At 42.6% G+C, this 25358-nt stretch overlaps 1 long non-coding RNA gene across 1 annotated transcript; it reads left to right on the forward strand.

The window, feature by feature from the left end:
- The first annotated feature begins 415 nt into the window (after nt 1-415).
- Nucleotides 416-25093, forward strand: LOC141417193 (uncharacterized). Its single transcript, XR_012441782.1, has 3 exons — nt 416-542; nt 1941-2115; nt 24940-25093. It is a non-coding gene; the product is annotated as an uncharacterized lncRNA (long non-coding RNA).
- The last annotated feature ends 265 nt before the right edge of the window (nt 25094-25358 follow it).

Below are 25358 nucleotides of genomic sequence, written 5' to 3' on the forward strand. Positions count from 1 at the left end.
AGAAACCCAAGACAGAAGGGAAAAGAATGAAGCGTTATTGAGCAGTTCCACTGGACATTGGCGTGGTTTATCTCTGTCCTTGCTGTAGCTCTGAGCAGCTCTTGTTCTTATCTTTTCTCCAGGCAGGACTTCAGTTTTTCGTGTTGTGTACTGCTGCCCCATTTCTCTTCGGTGTATTCATTTAGCTTAGGTTTCTGTTGCTTGCAACCCAAGAATTTTGACAGTGCATCAAATATGGTGAGCAGACTTGAGCAGGAAAAAATAGACATGACCCCACTTAGAAATGAGGAAGCCAAATGCACAGACCCATCAAGTACTTTGCTTCAGGCCACATAGCTGGGGAGAGGCCAAACAGGAATTAAGTCAGATTTGCCAAAGTACAAAAGCTTGGCCCTTTCCACCCCTCTGTAGCCAGGTGCCAGGATCTGGCACAGGAACAAGCTATTTCTAGAGGCCAAAAAAAGCATGACAGAACTGGTATGGTTCTCACCAAGATGTGGGGCTACATGTATTTTGCAGAAGATGGCTTCCTCCAGAAGTCTGTAAGTTTTTATCCTTCAAGAATTTTCTGGATCTTTGCTAGTGCAATAGTGTATCAATTCGCTTAGAAAAAAAATATTCAGATTAGAAGAGACGAATGAGGAAGAAACATCAGGTGCTATTCTCTTATTTGTCTTTCTTATCCGTCTTTGTGTTTCAACATATGCCTCGTTTCTCTTCTGTTGCCAGTCACTGCCCAGAGGAAAAACAAGCCTAGCATCTATGATGAATATCAATCATTTGTTTGGGGGTAGAAATATTTATTTGACATAATGTTACATCATGGTCAGAGCAGGGACTTTAGAGACTGATCCCCTGGGTTTGAATTCCTGTTCTACCACTTGCTGTGCAATCTTGTTGTGTGTGATAGGTTACTTACTGTTTTCTCATCTGTAAAATGAGTATAAGAAAACTTCCCTCCTCCTGGGATTGTCGTAAGAATTGAAAAGTTAACATATGTAAAACACTTAGAATAGGGCCTGGCATTAATATATTTGCTATTTGTATTATTCCTTAATATATTATTTTAATATTTAAAAAGTACTCAGGGAATCTGGACAGACAAATGAGTTTTAAATTCTGCAAGGATATATGTGGGGGGTGTGCAATTTGCAATTGAGAGTGGTTCTGAGTCTGTGATTAAGGCATTGGGTCTTAGAGTAACAAGTAACTGGTAGGAGGCAATAGGAACAGAAAAAAACTCTGCTCCATGGATATCCTAATTATTCTTTCCTCTTTGACACAAGTCCATGTTTAGCTACATGGCATTAAGCAACACTTAGGCAGTTTGAGAAAGGGCAATTTAGAAAGATCAGACCCAATGATCTTAAAGCTGGGAAATATTGGTTCAGTGAAAATATAAGTAGGTCAAATACCTCTAACATTGAATTAGCTGAAATTATGCAAGCTATTAAATTGGATACACTATTTGAACATTTTGAATAAACTGCAGTAATACACACTCATGTTTATGAGATGAATCAGAACTTAAAAGTAATTCTGGTGAATCAAGAATTGTATTTTCTAGGAATTAACTACCCCAATTTGACTGCAGCTGTAAAAATTTTATTAGGCAATACATCCAACCTCAAATTGGAAATTTGTGTTGGAATCAGTCTGGGAAATAATTATTGCTGTGTTGTTAATTTTATATTTGTCTAATAAAACACAGCAGGAGAAAGAGGGTTGGGTGACTGTAACAAAAGAAAGCCCTTGGACATGCTTTAAGTGAGTGTTTCTGACCAAGCTGGAGCTAGGAATGTGCATCTCTGATGGACACTGTAGCTGCTGACAATGTGGAATTAATAGTTTGTGCTTATCACACTGTGAAAGAGACATGAAACATGCCAGGGTTGTTTATATCATTCTAAGCAGCCAATAAGAAGTATTTCTGTGTGCAGATCTCCAACTGTTTGCTTTGGCAAAGTTGGGCTTCAGCTACTTAGGAGCTCCCAGAAGCAAGCACCTCTGCACACACGTGCATTGACCCTGACCCTCCAAGGCCCACTGGCTCGTTCCTGTTTCTCTGGCCTGCGTTGTGAAGAGCATTAGCGGAAAGCCCAACTTCTCCTGGAGGTAAGAGGTTGCTCTCAGTGTTGTTCTGGAGGGAAGGCTAACTGTCTCATGCAAGCATATGAATGGTTATTATGATCCCTTGTGCTAGTATTGTCTTCTAGTCTCTTCTACTATCATCTAGAATCTTCATCTTGAAGACATAACTCAAGGCTATAAACTATGTCAGTAGTTACTTGCTACCTGTTCCTGCGTGGTAATATTGTACAAAAGATAAAACACACATTGCCTTTGGATGGGATATCAAATAACATGATTCACACTACCAGGAAGGCTCAGTTTGGTGTCTTTAACACCTTTGTCACTCTTGTTCAACTCTAATTTTACCAATGAATGGGCAGGATTCAGGCTAAGAGCCTTGGGTGGCAGTAACAACTAGCTAGAGTTTAGCGATACTGAATTGCTTGCCCAGTCTTTTCTTTTTTTTAATTATTATATTCAATTTAGGGTAATTAATCATTGTTTTTCATTTCTAATAAGGATAGAATATATCCGCTTTAAAAATAATTAACTAGGAAATAAGCTAATCTATTTAAAGAAAACGTATATGATAATAATAAAAGAGGTCCTTGGAGAAGCCAAAATCAAGAAGATGGCTGTGAGAGGCAGGGCTGTGTCTGAGCATAGTTACATGCATAGGGTGTTAAAGGCATGGCTAATCACAGAGCTACAGGAGGGATTAGGGGAACTAACAGAGATGGCAAGCACCTAGGAATGAGCAACAGCAGGGGGCCATTAACCTCCTAGAGCTGAAGAGTAAGGGAAAAGAACAGGTTTCCTAGAGTCCAGTGAGAGCTGAGACTCTGGAAGCAAGGGACAGCTATCCTATTGGACAGCAAGGAGGGATCCAGTCATACAGATCCTAACCTCTCTCTCCTTCCATCTTCCAACACCCTGCTGGTGCTTTCCACTATCCAACCCAACCAGAAACCAAGGTCAAGGTGATGCTAGGAGATGAAGTCCTCAGAAATCAGCCTCCTGGGACATGTATCAAGAGAGGGAAGGACTAAGAGTATCAGAAAGTGGGGAGGGTAGCACAGAAAAAGAGAGCTGGTGCTGATCCTGCAGAGGTGTGTGGCAAAGAGCCAAATGGAGATTTAACTGACTTCTGAAAACCTACTTTGTTTGCCATAGTTCAAATATCCCTTACCTGATTTATTTAATTAGTGAACAAATCATCAGATACAGGAAATTCACTACTGAAATTCCAACATTGCATGTGTGCCAGGTAGGCTTGCAAATGAAGCCTTGGTTTAAAATCTCTACTCCAAGCAACTCAGCTCTATAAAACAGGCCAGCAGTGTGAGTCACAACCAGCTGGGGTTCAAGTCCAGTCCCATCATTCACTGTTGTCTGATGTTGGGCCCCTTGACTTTCTGTGCTCATTCACTCCTCTAGTAGGTGGAGACACGACAGTTCCTACTTCCCGGGGATGCTGTGATGCTCCACTGAGCATATGTTAGTGTGGATAGAGCTCTGTGTCCAACACCTAGCACATACTAAGTGCTCAATGGGTATTTTACAGTTGCGAGTTATTGCTGCCCTGTGTGGTTTTCATTTTATTTTGCAGAAATGGTACCCATTCTCTTTGAGGGATAAAAATAATAGCAAGTAGTTAGGCACTAAAAAATTGAACAGAGAAAGAACTTTTCTCCCCACTTTTTCTTAACTGCTATAAACCTGCAGTAGACCAGCAAACATGACATTCCAGAAAATAAGGTGCTGACTAATGAAACCTTTTTGCTCCGATAGATATTAAGACATTTTCTAAGCTAGACTAGACTGCTTAGCTGACCTAGTGCACAGAGTAGCAAAGACAGCTGAAAATTCTCTTGGAGGGTAAAAAACTCACTGCTCTGAGATTCATCATCTGTAAGATGTGGACTTATGCTTCTAGTCCAGTGGATCGCTCAGCGTTAGGCTACACATCGCAGGCATTAATTTTGAAAGATCTTTCCTTAATTCACAATACGTTATTTTATTCTCATTTGCACCTTTCTGATGAAATGAATCAAATACTCTAGAAGGTTAAGGCTCTCCTAGACAAAATGCTTTCAGCATTTTCATCTCCAAAATAACCAGCAAAATGGACTGGAGGTGTAACTCAAATGGCAGAGTACCTGCTTTGCAAGGGCAAAGCCCTGAGTTCAAACCCCAATCCTAGTTAAAAAAAAAAAAAAAAAAGAGTATTTGTTGGTCTTCAAACTTTAGAACACTGAAAAAGTGTCCCAGTTTCTGAGATTAAGGGATAGTAAATTATGCTTTACAGAGTTCACAGTCACACATGGAAGACACTAATGATGGTACCATGTGGTGAAGACCACAGGAGAGGGACTGTGGAGACAGACAAGCAGGCTTCCTGCTGAGTTACCCCTAGAAAGAGGAGGGCCTTGTGTAAGCCATAGGGATGGACAGTTGTTGACTCAACAAAAAAAATCAGGAAAAAAAAGGTGTTCATGCAGAGGATGTGTGTGTGCAAAGATCCAGAGGTGAAAAGAAGAGCACCACCAAGAAACAGTCAAGCACCTTCCTTAAAGGATATCCCGGCCATGGAGATTTTGTTTCCAAGGCACAGAAACCCACTCAAGCTACTGCAAATCAAAACGTGTGCTTACTGTGAGTAGGTCAAGATCTTCTGGGATCCAAAAACAGTGTAGTCAGGTATGACCACCAGGAATCAAACAGTCTTGCACCATCTCTCATCTCTGCCATTTCTGTCTACATGTCTCTCTTTTCTTTGACTTCAGTCTGACTCTGTGGCTATTAGCCCACAGCGCGACAGTCCATACAGCCCTAACTCAGCCTCTCTACCCATATTCCCAGGACAGGGCTCTGTCCCCGTTGCCTCAATTTAGGCAGAGCTCGTGGCTCCAAACCACGTGACCCCACTGTCTACAGACTTTAGGTCAAGACCTCTGGACCAATCAGCTATGGCTGAGAAGGGAGGGGGAATGTCACATGCTCCATGCCCAATCTTTCAAGGCAATGGGTTTTACACCCAAATCCTCAAAGGTTCCAGATGCCAGTGAAGTGACAGCTGTGGAGAAATTCAGGGAAGAGTTGGCTGATGATTTAAATGGAGAGCCCATCCCTGGACCTGACCACAGTGTCCTAGAAAAGCCAAAAGTGTGATTTTGTGAGAGCCACTGATGTTAATGGCAAGATCCAGTCTTTCTTTCCCTTTTTTCTTTTTCTTTCCTTCTTTCTTTCTCTCTTTCTTTTTTTTCCCCCCCCTTCCTTCCTTTCTTCCTTCCTTCTTCTCATTCTGGACCTACACTTTTCTTTAGGAGTAGCAAAGAATGAAGGATTCAATTAGGTATTTTTCTCTCCCCCCTATGGTGAGAACCATTGATAGGGATCTCCCCATCAAGTCGTCAGTTTTATCTTAAGCGCTCAGGGACAGAAAAGGGCTGCAAACAACAATTTGTGACTGAGAAAAAACATAAAGTGAGACCCTCCAGTCAGAATGTTAATTCTTAGAATTTTGCGTTTATCTTGATGGTATGCCTCCTTCGTTTTATTAAAAGACTAAGAACTTCTCTGATCAAAAATACAGTCATGTGCTGAGGAAAAAAACAAGCCCCTTCCCCCAAATAACAAAATGTTAAAAGTTATTTCCCAGCAGAGACAGTAAATTTCCATGAAATGAAAGAAAGAACTAATAGAGAATCATTTTCTGAGGAACCATGGGTTTGTTTTGTTTTGTTTTGTTTTCCCTGCAAAGAACACCCGTTCAGGCAAATGTATTTGTGTGACTCTTGAGGGATGTGATGTCTGTGGCTGTAAGACAATAGTAATTAAAGAATTAAACAATTAAAAAAGGAAAAAGTTTGTCGTCAATTTTAATTTTATGTTGTGTGAATTAATATTTCTTTTTATAATGCAATATTCTGCAATTTATCATGCAGGCACAGTCCTTGCTTCAGAATTGTGGATAATTAGTTTATATTACTCTACAGAAATGAATTGTCTCTGGTAATGTCGGTTTGCCTGCTAACAAATCATTTCTGTTGGGAATTCATTGAGATTCTGCTCAAGCTGCTCTATGCCAATATATTGTATTGTCCTTCCGTGTTAAAGATCATGCTAATTAAAAAAATAAGAAGAAGACTAGTCTAGACACCCATCCTACGGACAGATCAGCACTCTGTTTTTTACTTCACAGAAAGGACTTATGTGCTCCAAGTTTAATTCTCATTACTAATTTTTCTTCCCCCCCTCCTCCCCAACTCACCCAAGCAGGCCACTAAACAACACAGAAGGACTGTGAAGAGAGACTTGGGACTCTTCCAGGCTGTTAATGAGGCAAAATTACTCATGAGTCTTTGTGCCCCTTCTCCTCTGAAACTTGATCTTACCATAAAACACTCATTAAAAAAAAGAAAATTGACCTCAAGATCTAATTCAGAATTCCAGTGTGTTAGTTAACTTTCTGTTGCTATGACAAAATACCTGAAAAACAAGCCGGGTGCCTGTGGCTCACACCGTAATTCCAACCACTTGAGTGGCTGAGATAGGGAGGATCAGGACAGCCAGGCATAAAAGTTTATGAGACCTCCATCTCAACCAATAGTTGATTGTGATGATGTGCCTGTCATCCCAGCTAGGGCAGGAAGCCTAAACTAGGAGGCTCTCAGTGCAGGCTGACCTGGGCAAAAAGTGAGACCCTTTTTCAAAATTAAATAGAGGGAAAAAGGACTGGAGGCGTGACTGAAGTGGTAGAGGGCCTGCCTAGAAAGAACAAAGCCCTGAGTTCTAACCCCAGTACCACCAAAAAGAAACGAAAAAAAATTAGAACACTTGACAAACAACTTATAAGGAGGAAAGATGGATTTTGGTTCATGCAAAGCTTCTCACTATAGTAAACAGAAAGCAGAGAGCAAGAGAAAGAGAGCGCGAGAGAGGCCAGAGACAAAATATGTCCTTCAAGACCTTGCCACCAGTGACCACTTCCTCCTACTAAATCCTGTGCCCTAGACTGTCCACAGCCTTCCAAGAGCACCATCAGCTGGGAGCCAAGCTTTTAGCACATGGCCTTTGGAGAACACTTAAAATCCAAACCATAAAATCCAGTATTTGCCATCAATTTCATCATAGGAGAAAAGTTGGGCCAGGTGCTGGTGGCTTAAACCTGTAATCCTAGCTGTTCAGGAAATTGGGATTAGGAGGATCATGGTTCAAGGCCAGCCTGAGCAAATAGTTTGCAAAACTTCATCTCCAAAATAAACAGAGCAAAAATGGACTGGTAGAATGGTAGAGCACCTGCTTTGCAAAAGCATTAGCAAATTGGATGGTCTGCTGATGTTTTGTGAGGTCAGTATCACAGAGTTGATCTGTCTCATGCACATCAGTCTGTGCAGGTTAAGAACTGACCAGAAACTGAGATGCTGCCTCCAAAAGTATCTTCTATGGGATTTTTAGAAAAAAAAAAAGTTGCTAATTTTCAGTAAGTTGGATTCACTGTCGTCCAGAGACTCTTAAGGACTGAGTAATACTCTAGAAAATTCCAGAAAGACATTAGCTCAGTCTGCTGAGCGTTTCAAACCTATGCCATAACTAGATCTGACCAATAGTTAGTTATTGTGTATATTGTGACCTGTACAATAGTCGGGCGTGGAGTGAAACTACTGACTACGAGCTTAAGTCTGATCTGTTCATTTGAGGGACTTACAGACCAACTAAAGAAAAGATGGGCATAGGGAAAGAGCAAATTAAATTTAAGGGAATAAATACTGATCTATTTAGCATTTCCCCAAATTATGATGGCCCTTAAGTGACCTGAGGTGGACATGGACAACACATTAATTAATAATTTAATGAGAAAGTTAATTCTTTTCAATCTTTCTCATTCTCATAATGACAAGAGAAAGTCTTAGTTTGTTGTTAATATGTCTTTAGTATTTTGTTAATTCTTGCCAACTTCCCTTCCAACAACAGAAGGGCAGGTTTCAGGGCACAGCCTTAGTTGATATTACTAATTCTATTTTTGTGTATCTACTTATATTCTGTTCATGCCAAATGCCACGGGTTTTCAAATTCCAATTCTGATGCAAGTTTTAAAATCAAGTGTTTAAAGAGTGAGTCTATTTAAAGAAACATGTGAGGTAAACATCAGCCTATATGGTAGGTGGTTATAGAAAAACAAATAAAACGAATACAAAAATGTAGCTGCGCATGGCAATACACACCTGGAATCCCAGCACTCGGGAGGCTGAGGCAGGAAGATCACAAATTCAAGGCCAGCCTGGTGAATTTGAGACCATACTTTCTCCCTGTCTCAAAAAAAAGCGAAACAACAGAAAGTAAAGATGATACATGCATGACTAAATTTTGGGAAACTTGGATTTCCTGGAATCAGGCAATAAGCCCAATTGACCTTCATGGAAAGGCATGAGGAGGCACACTGAAGAAAGAGACAATGGGAAATGGAAGTGGAGGAATGTGGCCAGGGAAGGAGGCGAAGGTTGTGGACATCATGACACCATTGCTTCTTGTGACTTGTGGCCCTGATGAGCAGAAATCCTGTTCAGTAAGTCCGAAGGCTTGCAGGCATCCCAGCTGAGCCACTTAGATGCCCTGACACAAACACATATACTCAGACACCTGTCCCCATGTCCCACAAGTGAACATCTTCCTTTCAGCTAGAGTTCAGAGACAGGAACACACCTGTTTCCCAGCTCTAGCAGAACACTTGAGCTGCATCTGATGGACAAAAACAGTGACCAAGAACTAGAATGTCCACTTGGCCAGCTGGAGCTACATGCCCACCACCATAGCCCAGGACATGAGGCCAGGTGATCAGCAGTTTCAGTAGGGGTATGTGTGAATGTTCTTGAAATAAAAGATGCTGGGCAGAAAGTAACAACTACCCACCACAAATGGGTAAGATTTCGAAGACAGGAATAGAAAAGGGCCAACAAAACCTTTCTTTGGTGTGTAAGCATTCTTGGCTTCCTCCACAGAGCAGTGCCCACTCTCCATCTTCCTCTAGGTGCTCAGAGCATCTTGGTCCCCTTGGACCTTGGGAACTTTCCCCTAGACTTGCACTAATGGCTTTTTAAGCTAGACTGAACAGCCAGGAAGTATGTTAGCAATAGTTGTATCCTGGTACCATGTGGGGCTTCATGGCACCATCAAAGTTGTCCTGCCATGTGAATATCCCATTTCAGCCTCCAACTCATAGGACTCATTGGTTTATAGCTGAAATGGAGGGCTGTTTCCCAAGGAGGGTGAATCTTACTAAGAAGAAGGTCTTTGGTTTTGCTTAACACCTCAGTGGATTTAGGGCTGCCAATGGTAGACATCTTGAATCCAAGGGGGAAGCAGGAATTGGTGAGGAGTAAATTTACAGCATTCACTAAGACAGCATGGCAGGAGGTAGAAGAAGACCAAGGAAATGGTTTGATGTTATGTGGAGTGACTTGGCCGCTGAACAATCTCAAATGGCTGGGAGTGAAGAATTCACAAGCAGAAGGATGGAAACTAGGAAGTCATTTGCACAGCTGGGTTCCAAGTCTCTAGTCATTCCTCCTCCTCTATCACTCCAAACCTTCAAAGTCTACACATATCCGTGTGCATCTGTGCATGTGTGGAGTGGAGCTGGGACTGGTTTGATCTCTGAGTCTGGACCACATGGAGCATGGGAACTACATGTGTCATGTGGTTGTGATGATGCTATGGAAAAAGGCACTCGGTGTCAGAAGCTCTGGTGGCAAGTCACTCCCCTGAGGAGAGAGCTCTTTGCAGAGTGTTCAGGTGCGGAGGTAGAGAAATCTAGTTTTTAAAGGATGCAAGCAAGACCTGAGCTAACATCTATTTGGATCTCCAGAGAAAAATGGAAATAACCAACAAGGTCAAGTTTTGAACTGTCCTCAGACAAGAAATGGGAGCTTCAGACAAATTCTGACCCACACGCAGTATTCAGACACCAAGTAACCAAAGATGGAAGGGTTCAAGCCCCTCTGGGTCTGAAAATTAGACCTCAATTGCATTGTGGGTCCAAACTAATTGACATGTGGTCTTGGTACAGCTCTCAGATCTCTCCCATCCAATCAGTACATGTGTGTGTTATGACAGCATTGTTTGTTGATATCACAAACCTCCCTGGTGCGTTGTTATGCAAAGCTGTGGAACAATAAGTAGGTGTCTAAAAGCAGCCTTTTGAATCCTTAAAGAAGAGGCAATAGCCATTGTCAATGCAGAGCCTCATTCCATATATTCTACTTGCATAAGTCTCCCAAGAATAGTGGCCTTGGGAATCACCCTCCTGCACTGCCTATTGGAATTCCTCCATACTTGGAACAATCTCACCCCAGGCCCTACGTCACCAGCCTGACAGCGCTGTAGAGACAAGCAGGAGGGCATGAAGGAAGGGCAGACACCATTCCCACCCCATGGATGCTCCTCCAGGTGGGACTGCCACCCCCCCACTCCCCCCCCCCGACCCCCATCCATCCTTCTCCATCTCTGCCCACTCCCCAGTCTACCTCAGGTAAAATGCTTGGAATTGAAAACCACTGGATGGCTTCTCTGGAATGCAGACTGGTCGCCCCAAGTCCCATCTTTAGTGAGCCTTAAGGAGATATCATCTTTGAGAGACAGGACAGCAGGAAAACACCTTTTGTTATGGTTGTTTCTGTCTTTTCAGTTTTCCTTGTTGGCTATAAGTAAAACTTCTTAGAAAACCCAAGAAAGAAGGGAATGTAGATTTACTGGCAGGAGTCAGGCAGAGGGGCTCTCTTCCCAGGTGTTCCCCAGGCTCAGTACTCACCTTCTCCAAGGTTTGCTCAAGTATCACCTCCTCATGGAGCTCTCCCTGGCCTCCTTTTCCAAAACACTCCTCGCCTTGTTCCTCTGGTGTCATTTTCTCCTTAATACTTACTACTATGGAATATTCTATATAGAATTTTAACCTACAGATCTGACTGGATTGCCTATTGCCCCGAACCCCCATTAGAACATCTGCTCCATAAGAATGGAGATTTTTGACTATTTTGTTCACTTCCATCTCTCCAGAATCTAGAACAATGTCCAGCTCCCTCTAGGTGGCCAATAACTACCGGGTAATGAAAGACTTTTGTCTGCCTGGGCTAAGAGACCAAAGCCCCAGTTGGAAAACATAGATATTATCAATCAGATGGGAAGCAGACAGGCATCCCTTGGTCTTTACAAAGACCTGGGATGAGCAGAAATTCAGGCCAGGAAAAAGAATTGTGGTTACCACTTCATTACGATGTCCCAAAGCCCCACTCAATGCCCCAAAGCCCCACTCCTGCTAACATTCCCATCTCAGACTGCCTTTTGGAAATGCTGCTTCCACCCTGGAAACTGCAAAAGTGGTTGGTTCTGGGTAAGCCTTACTTCCTTCTAAAGTTTCTTTAAGGATGAAGTCCACACACTCGTCTTATCCTGGAGCTTAAGGGTATCATGGGTTAAAAGGCATTTGGAGATTTTCTTGGGATGCTCATCCCTGGACTGTCTGAGAAATAGGTCTGGCTTCCCTTAGCTCCCCCACTGCTGCTCATCTGTAGGATGGGATGTGGGAGCTGCCAGTCCCCAGGATGCACCCGTTGGAAAGTGTCTTTCCTTGCCTCCTACTGTTTAAAGGCTAATCTTTTTGCCTCACATGGGTTAAGAGTGCAAAGTGGAATCGAAAAAGGGCTCAATTCAATCTCATTTCCTCCTCCCTTTGATCCCTTCATTTCCTATTTCGCTTCCTCTGACATATTCCTCCTTCCATTCCCAGAAAAAACAACTCTCACCGTGGCACTTGGCCATGTTCAACCATTTTCCCAGAGGCCAAGCTTCTTACTTGGCTGCTGTTCACCGTTGCACCATGGACAATCAAATAAATGTCAGGTGCAGGCTGTAAAAAGGCCGGGCTGAGGACACCTCACCTGTGCCCTGTGGATCCTCACGACTGGAAACTTGGGTGTAGCTAGCATGTCAGTCCATCAATCCATGGATCCCCCACAAAGGGAACAACCATGAAGCCAGGCGTTTCACAGTTTAGAGTTGCTAAAGTCCTGCTTTCAGTCACTAGTGATGTTTTTTTCCTTAATGACCTCATAGGCAAAACCCAAATATTCCATAAAAAAAAAAATCAAGGAACAAAATGTTCTAGAAACTTCTGTGTTCTATTTTGACATTTAAGTCTCAATGTGAAATGGTTCCTGAACTAATCATATTAGTAAAACTGGCAAGATTAAAAGAGCCATAAACACACCCGCTCAGTGTTTCAACATCCATTAAAATGTATACGGCAGCATCCCAGAATATTTAATAGGCTTATATGACGATTGAATGTGAATTCATTCATCTCAGTCAAGTCGGGTTATTAAGATACACATGCTAAGTGATTTGTCCTGTGTTTACCCTGTGCTGGGAAAATGCTATCTGATTTTGAAAAAAAGGAAAAAATAATGAGGAACTGTTCTTTGTTAGAAGAAATGGGAGTCAGGACCCCACCCCACCCCCAGTTTCCATGCCAGCTTTATCACAAGCAAACTGTTTAATCCCTGCGGGACCCAGTCATTTGAAAAATTGGGAGGAGTGTCCAAATGATCTCTAATGGTTCTTCCACTCCTGACCCCTTTAAGTATGATAGGTGGGGTGAATTGGTGGTTAAAAGTGTGGACTCTGACATTAAACTGCTCAAACCCTGCCTCTACCACTAAGTACGTATATGATAAGTAAGCCTCAACATTTCCATCTGTAAGATGGGGAGGATAACAGAAGGCTCTAGAACAATGTAACGCATGGGGATTGTGGTATCTAGTGAGTGCTGAATAAGTATTGGTTAATTTTAGAAATTAATGTAACATCTACTGGGCATTTTGGTGCATGAATCTTGCTCTTGAAATTAAGAATACTGCACTTTAAAGGTATTCTTTACCTTTATTTAACTTAATCCTCACCACACCTTGCAAGGTCAATGGAGTTAGTTTTAATTTGCAGATGAGAAAGTTTGGACCCAGAGATGTTCTCTAACTTGCCGAAAGTGGCACAGCAGATTGGACTGACTTAGTTCTGCTCTCCCTTCTCTCTAAATCTGTTTTTCCTCCCTCTCACTCATTTCCAATGTGTTCTGCATTCCTCAGGGATCCTAAGTACACCTGCAAGAATTCCGTCTGTAGCCACTGCCTTCTCCACCTTGGGTAGACAAAAAGGGCTGGACAACTTTCTGATTGTGCTGGTTTCTTTGGAGTTTAGAGCTAAAAAATTGAAGCTGTATTTTCAGTTATTCTTCTTTCTCCTCCTCCATTAAAACTTAGTCAACCAAGAGCTGCTTATTATTATTATTATTATTATTTGCTGAGACCTTGACTCAACATCATATTTAGAATTAATGGACAAGTTGAATCAAGTGGAAACCCAGTGTCACATCCATGCCTTAATCAAAGTTTCTCAACCACGTCATTATTGATGTATTGGGTCAATTCTTTTTTGTGGGGCTGTCCAAACAATCTCAGATGTTGTTAGAATTTTAGCAGCCTTCTTGGCCTCTACGCAGGAGATGTCAATAGCCACCTCCACACTTCATTTGTGATAATTTAAAAGCAAACATGTTCCCAAACCTTATTGTATGTCCAGTTGGGAGCGAAACTGTCCTTGGCTGAGACCCACTGGGATGAAAGGCTGAGGCCAAGTATCCTTTTTGTTCTTCGTTTCCTTCTTCAGCACCTAACTTTGGGAGTTACTTGGGTTCTACCTAAGTAATTGTTTTACTTGGCAACATCCTATAAGGCAAAATGTTTACCATCCTGTGATACTTTGGATTTGAAGATAAATTTATTGAGACAGAGATCAACGTTCTTATCCCAGAGAGTTTTCTTTGGGACATGAAGGCAGCCATTTTCAAAATGGTTTCCCAACTTTCAATGGAGCCAGTGCCCTCTGCTGGAAAGTTCATCGGCACTACCTCAGAGTGGGTTGGGTCAAGTGGTTTGAAACTTTAAGGAACAGCTTCTACTGTTCAGAAGGAGGGTCAATGAAGCAATCCAATTAGTTGGAAACTTGGGCAATGGCTTCCTGTGTACTTAGTAATTGTTTTCACAAGGTTTCTGATTCTCAGTAGAGCATGGTTTTTCTTTTTTTTGTACATTAACCAAAACTTCCTTTTCATCCTTCCATGTATAAACCTACCCTTCTTTTGTTGATAATTATAATGCCCATATCAAAATAATCTTACCCAGTATTTACTGAACACCAACCATAAGCTAGTCACTGTACCCACCTCCTTTTGCCTTCTCAATAGTGTAGGACCCAGCTACACACATGAAGAATTGAGACTAACTGACCAAGATCATACAGCTCTTGGTGGCGGAGAAAGGCCTCGATGGACATCCACAGCTCAGGGTCTAATCCTTCTCTCTTAGTAGACATTCATTTGTTCATCTTGTCTTTTTCACCCCATCTGAAGTTCCCTTTCTCAGTAATACTCATTACTGACCTAAGAAAGCAGGATGTGGGTGTGCAGTGTCATTTTGAATCTGTGTCCATTTATTTAAAGCTTATTTTTCATCAAGTTATTATTTGAGCTTCTGAAACCCCAGGACGATAAGCTGCTTTTCTCCAAAAGTGGTCTCTGTCTCCAAACTGCAGAATTCTAAAAAAGGGATACATGCTCCAACATTCCACTGTGCTTGAAGCTATCTGAAAATATTATTTCTGAGTCCCACTTGTGTGCCTCTGAATAGATCAGAATCTACCAGAGACATTGTAATTTATGGCCTTTCTTATTACTTTAAAAGCCCAGATTCTTGTAGAATGTGCTTTAGTGGGTCCGACATTCCCTCTCCTCCCATTTATCAGGCTTTTGATCTCACGTCAGTCCTGGTCACTGCTACGGCCTAGCCCACAACCGTGTGCTAACAGATCATGCATACAACAGGCCCTCTTCCGTTTTAAAAACTTGGGGGGCTGCTGGTGTCCCAGCCCTGCCTGGGTAGGCAGAGGAGGTATTGAGTTCCCCCCAGTCTTCACTGCCTCTTTGTCTATTATTATTTTATAGTTTGGTTCTGCATTCCTTCGACTCAACCTCCAGTCCATAGAAGCCTGTTTCTTTATTGGTTGCATATGTCTGCACCTTTTTACCCCAGCAGGGAAAGACAAAATATTCTGGAGGGCTCGGAGGCCTGGGATGGACAGCTAATCCATTCCCAGCTTGAACTAATCGTCGGGCCGATGTGCTATTGTACCGGGCCCTGTTCTGTGTAGCTGAGCGGTGGGGTTTCAATTTGTAGGAGCATAAACAGATACTAAAGTTAGGTCATTTGTTAGCAGAGTTCAGATCAAATTATCACAGCGGTCCCCTGCTGACAGCCTGAACAATTACCTCCTTTTTTCTTGATCTTTAAATGTTTTCTGTTTCACTTAAGCCTCAGTAAATAGTTTACTTCTCATGGGCTTCATTTATTGACACAGAGGGGCTTGATTTATTTAATTTCGTTTCTCTGCCGCCTTCCCAGAAAGAAGTCATAATGTTTTGTTGAAATCTCCCCCCTCCCACCCCACCTCTCCAAATGATAAGTTTATCAGGGTAGGCTGAGGAAGCGGGTTAATGCTGTGAATATAAATTACCTGGCTTTTTAGTAAGAAGTCTGGATGGCCAAATTCTAAAGCCAATTTTGAAAACTTTAAACCAGAACCCAGCCACTGTGGCTTGAAAGAGGTTGCAATCCTGAGTCAGAAACCGGTGGAAAGAAAGATCACTGAGATTCCGGGATCTGAATCCATAATTGGATTATTCAAAACCCAGGAATGTGATTATTCTTTTAAGAAAAAAAATGGAATATATTGTGTCTGTGATGTGTCTCCTATCCCGGCGTGGACTCATTGATGTTCTGCGTGAGTTCACAGGAATTAATTCCAACATTTGTTTTCACTCTTCCCCCTCCCCCAGCTTCACCCTTGACTTTCACTCTTCCATAGTTACATTTGTCTGCTTCTTACAGTCCTACTGGGACGGATTTATCATCATTTGCTAACATATCTGTCTCAAAATCTCAGCTTTGATCAACTTGTGTTTTATAACTTACATCTGTTCTACATTTAACCTTTTGTAATGCTGTTTTTCAAAAATATTACCTGATTTAACAAAAGGATTGTACTGGAGTGAGAGCTCCAGAGTATAGGTTTCCTTTAGAAAAAAAAAAAAAAATCACCAAACATACTTGCCTCCTTGACCATATTTTTATTACTCTTCCAGAATCACCCTTTCATTAAATATATAAATCCACCATTTTCCCCACCAAGTGACAGGGCCTCTGTCGATCCAGGGGCCTCATGATCTACCTTTGTCCTTGTCCCATCATCTTGACCCCTCCTTTGCCTGGATTGAGTGCCAGAGCACCAGGGTTTAAGCTGGGAACTTCTGTCACCATCTACTGCTGGACCTAGACCTGGCCTTCCTACCCACCAGGCTGTCCCGGAGGGGACAGAGTCCTTTCCAACAGGTTCTAACTTCCTACACATTTGGATTCAATTTCACTGCTTATTTTAACAAAGTTAATTTATTTTTACCAGTGAGTTATGAAATATTTTGGACACCCAAAAATGTACTAAAATTTTTATAATTACCCATGTGTCCATCACTCTTAAGAATAGAATATTACAAGCACAATAAGAGGCCCCATCTACATATGTCCCTCTCCCCCAAATTACATCCTCCCTACTCCTTCTCCAGAAAGAAAAGCTGCCCTGAATTGTGGTTGCTCATTTCCAGGTATTTCTCTATACTTTACTGATGTATACAGTTGGCCCTTAGAGTTGGAGAGTGCTGAATTTGTGGATTCAACCAACTGTGCACCAAAAAAATATTTGGGAAAAAATTGCGCACGCTGAACATGCTTTTTCTTGTCATCATTTCCTACATGACACAGTTTGACAACAACATACATAGGGGTTATAAGTAATGGAGAGGGGAAGATTTGCATAGGTCATACACAAATACTACACAATTTTGGTATCCACTGGGGGGTCTTGGAACCAGTCCACCCAAATACAGAGGAATGACTGTACTTCTTCACAGGAAGTTCTTATTCTTTTGCTACTTGTTTTCTTTATCCATGTTGATATGTGCACTACTAAGTAGTCACTTTCATTGTCATAGGATATCCCATTTTAGGATGAATACTTACATTATTTTCAACTTTCATGCTGTCACAAGCAATACTTTATGAAAATTCTTGTGTGGGTCTCCTGGGGCACATGAGGGAGAGGTGTTCTAGGGTGCATTATGGAAGGATATACACTTCTTTATTTTATTGGCCATCGCCAAACCCTTTCCCAAAAGTGATCACACCACTTTACAATCTCACTAGTGCTTGTATAGCTGTTCCCAACTGATGGGAATTAAGATATCTCATAGAAGTTTCAATTAGTGTTTATCTGTTTACTAACAAAGTTTAAATGAGATGATACAAAATAATATTGCTTATCATAGTGCCTAGCAAATACTAAATATTCCATGATATTAGCATTACTTATGTAGATGATAATTCATGCAGCAGGTGTGATGGGCAAAACAATAATTACCTCTATTTTACCCACGAGAGACACGGATCTGGAAGCATCCTAGTGAACATGCTGGATCCAAGGTGATGGCAGTGGTAGACAGCAACCTATTACTCAGTAACTCAATTGCTGCTGTTGGGACCACAGAGGCAGACTGGCAGCTAAGCTGGGCTGCCATCTTGAATAAGGCTTCTTATTTTTTCTAATTATTTTTACACTCACTGTGCATCTAGACCCAACACCAGAATGTGAAGGTCAAAGATTAGACTCTCCTTTTTGGCACATGGCTTTGTGAGAGGACAGTTAGCCATTAGCTACCCTGAGGCCAGTTTGTTCCTATAGTGAAGGATCACCCAGGCAGATGGGGTCTCCACAGCATCAACTCCAAACAGACCCTAGGGTGTCTCCCTCCCTACCTCTGTCTGTCCTCTACAAAGCACACCTGGACAGCATGGATTTCTCACCAGCCTTGAAAAGCTAGAATGAAGTCCTCTCCCTGCCATCCAGCTGATAGAAGGTATTTTGAAGGTATTTTGACCCACCAGGGTGACTCACAATAATGATCTTGCTGATGAAGATGGAGAGGAGGAAGAGAAGAATAGCTTCCATGTGTTTTGTTCCTTCTATTCTGAGCATCCTATGGACGTCTTAGGTACCTTCTTTGCCATATTGGGAGCTCATGATAACTCTATGAAGCAGTGTTATCTTCACTCACAGCCACAGGTGGATTGTTAAAAACACAAATAAGTAGACTCCGAAAAAGCTGGTTTGGAGAAAGTGGGAGTGAAGATACCCCATTTCTACTTCAGTATTTCTACACTCCAAACTCTCTTCCTTCTTAAAATTACTAAATTAATTTTCTTCAACCAGAGTCAATCAAGGACTTGTAATCTAGTCCTAGTTGAGTTCAAACAACCAATGAAATTGAAGCTCTGAGTCTGGGTTCCCACAAACGCAGTGCCTGGGGAGTCAAGCAATGACTTTGGCTCCATATTTTAGCACTTTGCACTGAGCAATGGAGACAGAAGCATCCTGTTACCACTCTGAGCATGGGGTCTGAGCTGAGACCATATGCCCTTTTCTCTTTTGATTTCCAGAGTGCTCAGGAATAGTTAAGGTTGCCAGATATGCCTCTTTTGATGGGGGCAGGAAGTTCTCTCTCTCTCTCTCTCTCTCTCTCTCTCTCTCAATCTGGTTTTCTTATGCCAAATTGTACTCTTTGAAAAATGCAGAAGCCCATTAAAGATTAAGAGGATAAACAAACTTAAAACACATCTTAAGGCATTCCCAAAGGTCGCAGGTGTAGGCAGGTCAAAGTGATCTCTTGTTCTCCTAAATATTTCAACAGATAAACAAACTTTTGATTGCACTATCTACTAAAAAAATGACTTTGAACTTTCCGCCAGTGCTGCCCACTTGGACTTTCTGAAACCCATGAAGGGCCAGCCTGCAGATAAGGGGCTGAGTGGTCCCCGCCAGCCAGCCCGGCCTTTCATCTCACCTGGGCTGTGTGTGTACACTAGCAGTTTGCTTAGCTTGGCTGTTAGCCTGAGGACCTTTTAAAAATCCTCCCATTTGTTAGGCTCTACACCTGATCTGCAAATAAGCCCAGGAGAAAAATGTAGATTTCAGCTGCAGTCTGAATGTAGTTCACCTCCAGGAGGCTGACCCCTCCCTCTCACTCGTGTTATTCTCTCCAGCGGTCTGGAACCCCTCTTCGCTCTTCTCCCCTCCCTTCATTTCTCCTCCCCTTCCCTATGTCCTTCTTTCCTTCAGCCACTTGCAAATAATAAAAACAAAATAGATTGGCTGTATTTTTTATGTGGACTTCTTAAATTCACGTATCACAAATGAATAAAGTCTAGTGGTAGAGAACACAGACTGCCTAGCTTTGAATTGTGGTGGTGTGGCCTAAGACAATTTACATGACCTCTCTGTGCCTCCAGTTTTTCTCATCAGCAAAATGCAGGTGACAATAGCACCCATCCATGGTGCTGTTTTAAGGATTAAAGGGGTTAGAGAGATGAAGGACATAGACCAGGATGGTACACATGGGACACACTGTGTCTTGGCCAGAAAGATTGTGACTCTGCTATAATTCCCATACAGGAAGGTCTGAGGATAGTTTCCATGGAGTTACCCATGGTGTTGAAGGAGTCATACTATACTGTGTGGTCTTGAACAAACACCTCCCTGAAAGGGGCAATGGCCCCTTGCAGACAAGGTTTTCCACAGTTGTGTCTGGTTGTCTCTTCATCTGTAGAGGGAGAATAGAATTACTTAATTGGACAGTGTTGTTGTCAGGATTAGAACTAACAGAAGACATGGTCGGCATTGCTTCTTTCTCTACCACTAGATGTGAAGGATGTGAAAAAAGCAAGTATCCCTGACACCTCTTGTACCCAAAGCCCACTGGGAAAATACCAAGGTCTCCAAATTGTCCCCCAACTTAGTTTATATCCATATACCTCAAGTGACAAGCAGACCAATGCAACAAACTGGACAGACATGTTAACTTGTGGAGGAGTGTAGTGGCAATTATGTTTCCTAAGTAAGAAAACACATGCTAAATGAAATTCTACTATTATTACAAATTAGTGGGTCCCTCCTTTGCCTCTGCAGCAGGGGGAAGTTGCCAGGCATCCTATTTAGCAGGTTGCCAGTAAGCTGCTGGGAAGTACATGTGAGTGCCAAGAAGGGAGGGCATAGGGAAGGGACTGTCAAAAAAGAGGCTCTGAGTTGTGCAGTACTGTAAGACAATTCACAGCAGCCCTTTTGCATTTCATTGTTGTGACTAAATACCTAAGCAACTTAACTTAAAGGAAGAAAGGTCTATTGTGGCTCAGAGTTTCAGTCATGATTGGCTGGCTCTGTGTTTCTGAGCCTGGGGTAAGGCAGAGCATCATGGTGGAGAGGGTATATTGAAGCAGAGTTGCTCACCTGTTGGCAGCCAGGACCCTCCCTCTCTAGCAAAGGTCCCAGGACAAGATATATCCTTCAAAATCATGTCCTCAGTGATCTATCCTCCAACCAGGCTCCACTTCCTAATAGTCCATTCAGCTATGAATTCACCAATGGATTAATCCATTGGCTCATTAAGTCCTTCAAGTTAATTACCTCTCAAAAGTCTATCAGTTGGCAACCAAGTCTTTAACACTTGAGATTTCGGTCCATTTCATAGCCTAACCATCACACTTTGGTGAATACTTACTGTATGCCAGGCACTGCAGTGGGTTCTCTGCATTTTCAGCCCATTTATGAGGTAGACACAGGAAATTGGCCACCTTTTGCATACAAGGAAACTAACACTATGAGGAGTTAAGTCACTTGCTTTGGAGCACATGACTAATAATAGTGATACCAGGATCCAAACACTGGACTTCAAAATTTATTGTAGCACAGTGTCTGCTGAAGGCTTGCACCTCTTGTGAGCCAAAGCCACAGACAGTAGGCAACATAAGTTATACTCGTATACTTTTAAAATGTCGGTTAGTTGCCTCCATTCACAAGTTAGGAGATTTTATATTGAATTCTAGACTTGGGACTTCTCATGACAAATCAGAAGATGCAGCTGCAGACTTCATGAGGACTTGAGTTGTCCCTCAGTGTTGACTACCTGAACCTAGGAGAGACTGTCTCACTTAGGAAAGACAAGCACAGTCCAGTTGGCCACAAGTCCCACCCTTCCTTCTTGACTCTTCTCATCCAGCTCTCTCATGTCCTTTCCTTCCTGGTCCTGGTGGGTGTTTGAGTTCAAGATCCCTTTCCTCACCTCTATGAGGCCCTCACCTTCACAAGGCACCTGGAAGAAGCAACAGAAATTTTAACATGCCCTATTTTTTTTTAATTGTTTTATTATTCACATGTGCATACAACGCTTGGGTCATTTCTCCCCTCTGCCCCCACCCCCTCCCTTACCACCCACTCCACCCCCTCCCTCTCCCCCCAACCCCCTCAATACCCAGCAGAAACTATTTTGCCCTTATCTCAAATTTTGTTGAAGAGAGAGTATAAGCAATACTAGGAAGGAACAAGGGTTTTTGCTGGTTGAGATAAGGATAGCTATACTTAGAGTATAGTGACACCAGAATTGGTGGTATTGGTGAGGGCAAGGAGGAGTGGTCTATGATATAAGCAATCCAGAACGTTCTAACAGGCAGATGTCTTTGCTCAAGAGGGCACCATCTTCCCCCATCCCACCCTCCACCCCACCCCCAGGGCTCAAGAATCTGACCGGCACTTGTTAGCCCACTTCCCTGAGCCAAAAGCCCTCAGTGGCTCCTACGGAACCTATTTTATTCATTTCACTTGATCTCTAAAGAGCCCAGACTCATTACAGAACTTAGTAAATGCTTCCCTCCCCTCAGCTCTATGGGGAGATCAGCCAACTTGATCAATAGAACCAAACTTTAATTTTTCTTATACAGCTAGGGCTATATGGTAGGGATGGAGGGGAGCAGAAGGGGGAGCCTTAAAACAGCATAGTATGATTCCTTTCGCCTTGAGGAGTAAATGATGTTGCTTCAATTTTGGCTCAAGTGAAACCTGATGCAGACATTGCTGCAAATGGGTCAGGCAGTGGAGAAAACCAACAGTTGGCCACGTTTGTGCTAACTCTAGTCTTTTTGTTTTTGCCAGAGGTAAAAAAAAAAAAAATTCTAATTTCTATCAGTCTAAATTGAGTTGGGGAACATTATCAGCTGGAAGGACCCTTCTGATTTGACAGGCCCCACTGTATGATGATTAATTACTTCTCAGCTTCATTGGACTTTTTTAATTTCCTTTTGCCACTGGCTGGAGGCACCGCGCGATAAGTACTGCTCTTATTATTTCGTGCAAAGGAAAATGTCTATTACGCTCTGTCGTACAAGCGAGCAGAGTGAAAAGACAGCTGATCAGGATGCTTGCAAGCTCTTCTATCTTGATTTCGTCTCCCTGGTCTTCCTTCCTCATTTGTTCTGAGACAGAGGTGGCCACACACAGTTTCCTGTCAAAATAAAAAGATAAAATCATAATCTCTATCAGAGCACTTGACATTTTGAAATTTGTATAATGATTTCATGGGATTTAATCCTCCAGCTCACCACAAATCCTCCTCCAAATGCAAATGCAACTAAAATAGTGTACTGAAATACACAAGGCCATTCTTATCGGCCCATTTATTTGGTCATAAATTAAACTTGGAGATTGTCTTATTCTATATCTTGCTCAAACGAGAAAAATAACTTGTTCTTATTGTCATTGTCATTGTTGTTATTAAAAAACTACATAAGAATGGAAGGAGGACGTTCTCTCAGACTGGACTCAACACCTAAGTGATCACACATTGGTTCATAGGAGCGTCGCACAGTAGCACACGATAGTTGACGTGGCCGAGGGGCTGGCTGCCTTCTTAGGGTGATCACAGGTTTCTCCACAATGGCCAACTGAGACTCTGCACAAGCCGTTTGTTTTCCTGGAGAGGAGAGATATGAAAACATACAAAAGATCCTACTTCTGCAGCCCCTTCTGCCTGCTAATCCCAGGGCCTCACTGATACCGAGTGTCATTCAGGTGCTCAGGGGAACTGTTTGCTGAGGAGGCTTATGCAATCAAAGCCCCACCAATCGAGCGAGCAAGGGAGCAAGCCAGCAGTCAGGAAGGCTCCACTTCTCCACAGTCTCACTGCAAAGCAGGGGAAGACAGAGGACAACTGGAGGGCAAAAGGCTGGGCTGGATGCCCAGCGCCCTGGGTTCCTTTCATATTCTGAATAGCAGGCTTTGGAATTCTGCAGTCTGATGCCACTCTGGCCTTTGCTGGAGGGGAATGATGAGCAGTCTGGGAGTTACTGAAGGAGAAAAGAGTCACGTGGCTTCTCCTTTTCATCATAGCATTCATTAGCATTAAATGAGCACCTACTGTGTGCTAGACACTGTGCCAAGTGTGCTATGTCTGTTCTCCCATTTAATCCTTGCATCTCACTTGATGCTGATGCCATCGTGAAACCATTTCACAGACAAGGACATTTGAGCATTCAAGTTAAATGACTCGTTCATGATCACACAGCCAGTGAACAGAGCCGACCTTGGACCCCAGGACTTTCACTTGCTCTCAGCATCTCTGCTCTCCTGCCTCCCATTTCTACATAAGCTTTTTCTCTCCTGCAAAAGCCCACTTGATAGTATCTGTGGTAAGGAATATTGGCTGGGAGAACCTTGCTTTTTGTTTGGGGGAGGTTCTGGGATTTGAACTCAGTGGCTTGCACTTTTTAGGCAGGTGCTCTATCACTTGAGCTACACATCCAACCCAATATGGCTTTTTTAAATTAATTCACATACAACATTATCCTCTCACTTATAGCTCTGTTCATTCCACAAGCATGTGTCAAGTACCCACTATGTGTCAGGTGCTGTACTGGGCCAAGGGTCCCCAGAGAACATCTCTGGGGGTCCCTGCCTTCCAGAAGCTCAGATAAATGTCAACAAATAAATGATGAAAAGATCAAAGCACAAAGCTAGAAACACTACCAGACCAATGTGTAAGATGACCAAGAACACCTGGTTTTTCCGGCCAGATGGGGGAGGTCTGCAAGAGAGGCTGACGTTTGACAATGACCTTCCCAGCAGAAGGTCATTCAATCAGACAGAACCGTCTAAGTAAAGACTTATGTAAAGTGGAGGGGCTCAGGTGTGGGGTGCTCGGGAGACTGAGGGTGCAGAACCACCAGAGACTGAGGCTGGTGGTGCCCCTGAGACAATGAGGCACACTAATGAGTTTGACTCTAGTTAAGTCTCTGAAATGAGGCCTCAGTTTCCCCATCTATGCAATACAGTCATTAACCTTGACCAAAGACTTAAAACTAATAGGCTACTGACTGGCACCAGCAGTGTTTCCTTTGGACTGCATGATACTTTCTTGAACAGAAAGCAACTAGGGAGAATCCAGTCCCCAGAATCCAGATGTCTAACTAACTTTTTTTTTTTGAGACAGGATCTCACTATGCACCCTAAGCAGACCTTGAACTCACAATCCTCCCAACTCAGCCTCTCAAGTGCTGGGATTATAGACTTGAACCACCACACCAGCTCAGATATCTAGCTTCTATTAAACACAAAGCTGTGACAGATGACACCTACATGTCCACCCATCTGGAAGTGACTGGAGCTAAGGACCAGGTCTGTGGTTCAGATGGATTGGGTGTTTTCCGTTCTCCACAATCTCCTCCACTCATTATGATGTAGCCAACAACCTGACCAACTAAAAATGGTCACTTTTTCCTCATGTTTGTATTATTGATTCATGTTTTTTTCTTTCTCTCTTGTTTTTTTCAGAATAGAGAAAATAAAACATGCTACTCATGATGCTAACAAAAATAAGAAAACAAAATATAGACCAGTAGAGGACTACATTTTAAGAAAAACAGAAGTGAACATATCTCCATGTTGAATTAAAGAATGTTCCTATGTATTTTATGTATGAGCAATACTGTGCGGGTATTAAAAGAATTCAACTTCATCTGTCCAGTGCTCCTGCTGGCATTTGAGTTTGTACCCTGGTTTCTGAGTGGGCCTGTCATGGAGTCCTGGAGCTGGGGCTCTGTCAACAACACAGGGCCAGTACAGGCTGATTCCTAGTCACTAAGACGACCTCCAAAAGTGGCCCTTTGTGAACAACCCCTCTATGGCTCTCTCTGAGAGAGGTATTGCATAACAGCTTCCAACTGCTAAGTGTTTTCCGGGAGACAGACTCC

Source organism: Castor canadensis, chromosome 15 (genome assembly GCF_047511655.1).
Source record: "Castor canadensis chromosome 15, mCasCan1.hap1v2, whole genome shotgun sequence".
NCBI classification, from domain to species: Eukaryota; Metazoa; Chordata; class Mammalia; order Rodentia; family Castoridae; genus Castor; species Castor canadensis.